The following is a 6,000-nucleotide window of genomic DNA, read 5'->3' as shown; positions in this document are numbered from 1 at the left end:
TGTTAGTCCATCAGGACTCAGTAGTGTTGGGACTGGCAGCCTGGCCACAGAAAGGCCACAGCACTGTAGGGGCTCCATTCCCTCCTCCAGCTCCAGGTCCCAGTCTGGCAATGAACTTTGGAAAGGATCGGTCAGGGCAGGTCATGGAAAGAGCAGCCCATGGCAAGAAGCAATGGGAACAAGAGAGGGTGGGTGACAGGGTGACCCCTGCAGCTCTGAATTTCAGCTCTCTACCAGGCTCCCCTGGGGAGGGAATGGATAAAGCAGGGAAAACATCTGAGATACACATGTGACATCCCAAATATGCTGCCCTCTTGAACACTTTCAATGGTCCTACACTCTAATTAGCCCAGTCAAGCTGAGCTCTGCCTGCTGTTCCCATACCAGGGAACAGCACTCTGGCAGGGCAAAGTGCCTCCGAGTCCTCCTGGCTGTAGAGCTTTTCAGCCAGGGGAGCAGCTTGGAGGGGCAATGCCCCACCTGCCCATGGCTGTGGGGCCAGGAAGGGCACCCCCAGAGAACTCCTTTCTCCACAACAGGACTGCCTCTACCTGCTCTCTTGGTTCTGAGGATCACTCACTCCTCCCCACCCATGCTCATGCACAGCACCCCCACCCCAGGGCACCTAAGTCCCCCCTACACCACCATCCCAGCCCCACGGGGGCATCTCTTGCAATGCCTCACTGCAACCAGAGCAGGTGTTCTAAAAGGACAGCAGCCAAATATCCTGGGTCAGACATGCTCATCCTCAAGGGTCCCTGAAACTGCAGGATCCACATCCCCCAAAATGGGGAGACCATCCCCTACCACAACAGCAACTTCCCTGGCCAAACATCTCCAAAAAAGGAGTCATGATTAGCCCTAAGCAGAGTGCTGGGCATGTCTGTGGACAGCTCTGGGCCTGGGAGCTGCTGGTTCACATTAGGTGCTGTCAGGCCTTGCTGCAGTAATGTCATCTCCTGTGATGTTCATGTTTTTTCACAGAAAAGAGTTACTTCTTTCCAACCACAAGGAGGAGACCATCTGCTGCACAAATCAGCCCTACCAACACCAACAACCCAAGCCAGTCCCAAGGGAAATAAAAGAACGAGGCATTTCATTATTCTTGCTCCTCTCAGTAAAGAAAAGATAGACCCGGCCAGGGTGCAGATTGCTCCCACCTGCCCATCTGTCCCTCTGCATGCCCTTCCAACTTGGCATCCCACTGCCTTGTGGGGATGGAGAGCCTCAGTCATGGTTCCTGGTGAGACCCCACATGAAGTGAAGGACTAGGAGTTCCCCTCTACCAACCAGTGTAATACTAACTTACCCATGGACATCCACGTGTGAGCATTTGCTCTGGGGGATGCAGCAGGAGAAAGATACTCCATGCTTCCACTATGGACTCTAGTTGCCTCCATCAGCAACTTTCAGGGGGTCGTTCCCACCCAGCCACAGGTGCCTGAACTCCACACTGCTCTGCCCATGAGCTCAGAGCTGAGCAGAGGTGCCCTGACCTGTGCAGGCTTGCTTGTTCCCACTTTTGGCACATCTTGCTCTTCTTCTTCAGCCAAGCCTCACTTGCCTACAGTGTTGATGATCAATTTTCTGGAACATGGCTTCTGCAAATGTAATGTCTTCCCTCCAGGACAGTTCTGTTTTTCTCCCAAAGACCAAGCCTCAGGCTTGTTTATCCAAACCAGAGCAGTTTGACATCGGCTTGACATTAAACCTCCTGCAAAACTTGGTCCAGGAAAAAGAGTGACGTCCCACCAGCTCCAGAGGGCACAGGCTGGTGTGTGGGAACTGAAAATTATTTTAGAACAGGGGAGATTTTGAAAAGTTGATTTTTCCACCCTCTTGAGGACAGGTACAAATTCTGAAATACCAGCATTTCAACAAGGGTAAAACTCCTGATTTTCAGCCACCTTCTCCCAGGGCCTCTCCAGGAGGTCTGAGTCACCCATGCAGAAGATGCCTCACATATATATATAGATTTATTTGGGTTGCAGCCTGGGACTCTTGGGAGTTCTGTGAGGCACAAGCCCACAGCATGATCCCATCTCCCAGCCTGGCCCCCACACTGGAGCTGAACACTGGTGCCATCCCCACCCTTGCTGAGCCACCAAGGAGGTGGAGACATGGGAATCATGGGGACAAGGTAGGGAAAGAAGGACAATCATGCACATTTGGGGCATCCTGAAGATCGTGACCTCAGAAAAAAATATGGAGGCAACAGGGCTATATTTAATGAAGATACCCAAGGGAAGAATACGTTTTTACAGAGAAGAGCCCTCAAAATGCCTGTCTAGAATTCAAGCCTGAACTTGAGCCCCAGTAGACAACACAAGACAGGAGTCTTCAGGAAGCGTGCTTTCATGCAGGGTCTGACCTGCCCAATATTCCTCTCTTGTGCCCCATCTCCTAATTTGTTGGATCCTACATTCAGAAAGAATGCTAAGAAAAGGCAAGAAAATAATGATTTTGTTGGATGCTTACAGGGATGCATTTAGAGACACCTCACAAGGTTGCAGCAAAAAGACTGGAACAATGTGTCCAGCCCTGCCAGATCACAGAAGAACTCACATGAGACCTTCCCAGGAGCAGTCAGCTTAGGAACATCCAAGTGGTGGCCTTCAACAGCCACCAACACACCAACATTTCTCTCATGCCTTTTTTGAATCAAACATGGTGAACTGGTAGTGTAAAACAAGCCTGTCTGTTGGTTAACTCTGAATAAATGCCATAGCTGAGGCACCACAGATCACCACAAGCTCAGTCCCACAGCAGCTGCTAGCAGAGACAAGAAAGGTTTGTCACATGGCAATTAGCTGCAAGGAATCCCCAAAACCCTCCAAAGCTGCTGCTCATAGCCTTTGGTCTCTGCAATAAACTTACCACTGCTCCCTGTTTCAGCTGGCAGCTGGTCCTCATTTCTAGACCTGTTTACTTTCTACTAATTAATCACCTCCAAATATGTCTCTGCCTGAACATGTGGCCAGAAACATGATGTCAGGACACACTCTTCGAGACACAGTCGTGCTGTATGTGAAGGGCCAGGAGTGCCAGTGGCAGAGCTGGAATGACCCTGTGTGGCCACCCCTGTGGCCAGCATGCTGCTGCACGCAGCCAGACCCCACCCCTGCTGCACATCCAGGGCACAGGCCACTCTTGGCAGGGACAGTGGATGGAGCAGATTGATGATCAGCCCATCGTGCTGACTCCTGACCCCAGCACCTCAGAGAGGGAGACAAGAGTTGGCCCCATTTTCATATGCAACTGCAGCTCCTCTCCATGCAGAGCTGGAGCTGAAGTCTCAGGGGTAAAAAACCTGTTCAGGAGACAAAAGAAAAGCAAAGCGTGGATGAAGAACTCTGCAGAGCCAGCCCAACAAGGTCAGCTTGGCTTATTACCCCCAGCTGACACACCTCAAGCAGAGCTGCCTGCACAAGGAACCAGCCATGGGGAAACAAGAACAGGGACTCATGTCCACCAGAGCCAGTGGCAACATCCTCTGAGAGGAGGAGCTGGGACAAGAGACTATTCCAACATCCTGGCCTTCGCTGCTTCAGCTCCCTTCCTCTTGGAACAGCTGGAAGGAACCAAAGTTTTTCTTTTATTATCTTGGATCACACTTGCACAGTGAAGGGGCTCCAAGGCCACCTGTGCCAGGGCATTTACAGAGTTTCACAACATAACAATGAAGCAAAACGAGGGGAAGCTTTTTCATCTTTATGCACCTGACATTCTGAGGGAGCAGCAAGATGAAGTTGCCCTTCCCATCCATGTTTATGCCATGGCCTCAGGCAGCCACACAGAGCCTCTTCTATGCTGCAGCTGGGGAGACCACAGAGGAGTGCTGGGAGCCATAAAGCTCTGCAAATGAAGGAGACCAAATGAAACCTTTTTGACATTTACAGTAATTTCACAACCACAAGGTGCACTGGACTATAAGGCACACCCCCAGGAGTCGGCAAATTTCGCAACTTTGTAGATCATATAAGGCGCATCGGACTATAGGGCGCACTTTTTTTTTTTGCAGCGAGGATCCACCCCCAGCTCCCCCTGCGTGGTTGCTGGCCGAGGCCCCACCTCCATCCGGCTGCCGCGGCACTGTGGCCCTACCTCCACCCCGTAGCCCCGGCCCCACCTCCAGCCAGGAGACCCGGCCCCGCAGCCCCACAGGCACCCAGTGGCCCCGGTCCTGCAGGCACCCAGCAGCCGCAGCCCCGCGGCCCCGCGGGCACCCAGCAGCCCCAGTCCCGCCGGCACCTGGAAGGTCCAGGCCCGCCTCCAGCCAGCAGCCCCGGCCACGCAGGCAGCCCGCAGCCCCGGCCCCGGCCCCGCAGGCACCCAGCAGCCCCAGCCTCACCTCCACCCAGCAGCCCCGGCCTCGCCTCCACCCAGCAGCCCCAGTCCCGCAGGCACCCAGCAGCCCCAGCCTCGCCTCTGCCCAGCAGCCCCGGTCGCGCAGGCACCTGACAGCCCCGGCCCCGCAGGCACCCAGCAGCCCCGGCCTCACCTCCACCCAGCAGCCCCGGTCCCACAGGCACACAGCAGCCCCGGCCTCGCCTCCACCCAGCAGCCCCGGTCCCGCAGGCACCCAGCAGCCCCAGTTCCATGGCCTCACGTGCACCCAGCAGTCCCGGCCCCAGGGCCCCACCTCCACCCGGCAGCTGCAGCCCCGCGGCCCCGCCTCCACCCAGCAGCCGTGGCCCTGCCAGCTTCCCCCGCGGCTCGCAGCTCTCACTTCTGGGTTTGCAAATTTCTGAACTTTGTCCATCATATAAGCTGCACCGGACTATAAGGCGCACCTCTGGGTTTGGGGGAAAATTTTTGTCAAAAGGGTGCGCCTTATAGTCGCGAAATTACTGTAGTCTCTTTTCAAATGGTAATCTGTATTTGAAGATTTTATAGAACCAAGGAGGATTTTGTGCTGTTTTTCCAGCTCTGCTTCCAAACCCCATCTACCCCAATAAGCAGCAGTGGTTAACCTCCAGAAAGGAAAAGGCTGAAATTACCAAGCTGATGGCCAGTCCCAGAGGTGATGAGTCCTTGGTACAAGGCTGTAAGATGTAATGTGCCTTGGGTTTCTGCAAGTGAAAGAACTGTAGGAAGGCAGGACTGTCCCCATGGTAGGATCGTTGTCCTTCTTTAGGGTCTCAGATTCACTGTTGCAGCTCAAGTCTGCCGTGCTAGCCTGGAAATTGTGTGTTAAATAGACTTGAGTGAGACTTCAGCATCCTCTGCCTCCAGGCCTGCTGGAGATTTGAGGGGTCTTCATGTAAGGGCAGAGGAAGAGCAAACCAGAGCCACAGTAACATCCACAGCAACACAGAAATGAGCTGGTTGTGCTGACCGAGTCACAAGAGCCAGGTCTTGGTTTTCTTGGGACACTGATGATTCCCATCCCACTCCAAGAGTGAAGTAATGGGTTTGTTGTCCCCTGAGCAAACTATATCCTCTTATTCAGCTTCAGAGGTTACATAGTGCAAGGAGTATTTCCCTCATGCCACTGAAGGAGGACCCCAGAAAATTCATGCCTGTCAGGCTTGCTTCAGTGCACTATATAATTCTGGAAAATATTACTCTGGAAACTATTGAAAAATACCTGGAAGACAATGCTGGCATCAATCACAGCCAGCAAACTTCATGAGAAGAAAGTCCTGCTTGTCAAACCTTATTTCCTTCTAAAGCAGGGTAACCCAACCGTTTGATTCAGGAAAGCCACTAGATGTGATCTTTTTGGACTTCAACAGAGCTTTTGATATAGTCTCTGCCAGGATCCTTCTGGACAAACTGTCCAGCCCACAGCTGCCTCACAGGTCAGGCACAAAGAGGGACAGCAAGTGGGGTGACATCAGACATGTTCAGTCACTAATGGGGCTCTGCAGGGCTCCATCCTCAACCAAGTTCTCTTCAACATCTTAATGGCTTGGATGCAGGACTTAAAGGAATACTAAGGAAGTCTGCCAATAACACTAAACTGAGAGGAGCTGTTGACGCCCTTGAAGGCCCTGC

At 53.1% G+C, this 6,000-nt stretch overlaps 1 long non-coding RNA gene across 2 annotated transcripts in view; it reads right to left on the bottom strand.

Annotated features, from left to right (window-relative positions):
• Positions 1-1,998: 1,998 nt before the first annotated feature.
• Positions 1,999-6,000, bottom strand: part of LOC117004105 — a 38,801-nt gene continuing 34,799 nt past the window's right edge. For both annotated transcript variants that reach the window (XR_004419585.1, XR_004419586.1), the window contains 4 exons: positions 5,001-5,179; positions 3,720-3,855; positions 3,408-3,571; positions 1,999-3,310 (listed from right to left, as the gene is read on the bottom strand). This is a non-coding gene — a long non-coding RNA (uncharacterized LOC117004105). The remainder of the gene's footprint in view (positions 3,311-3,407; positions 3,572-3,719; positions 3,856-5,000; positions 5,180-6,000) is intronic.

Source organism: Catharus ustulatus, chromosome 16, assembly GCF_009819885.2.
Source record: "Catharus ustulatus isolate bCatUst1 chromosome 16, bCatUst1.pri.v2, whole genome shotgun sequence".
In the NCBI taxonomy this organism is placed as follows: Eukaryota; Metazoa; Chordata; class Aves; order Passeriformes; family Turdidae; genus Catharus; species Catharus ustulatus.
Note: the sequence above shows the minus strand (reverse complement) of the source record. Positions and strands in the feature narration are given on the sequence as shown.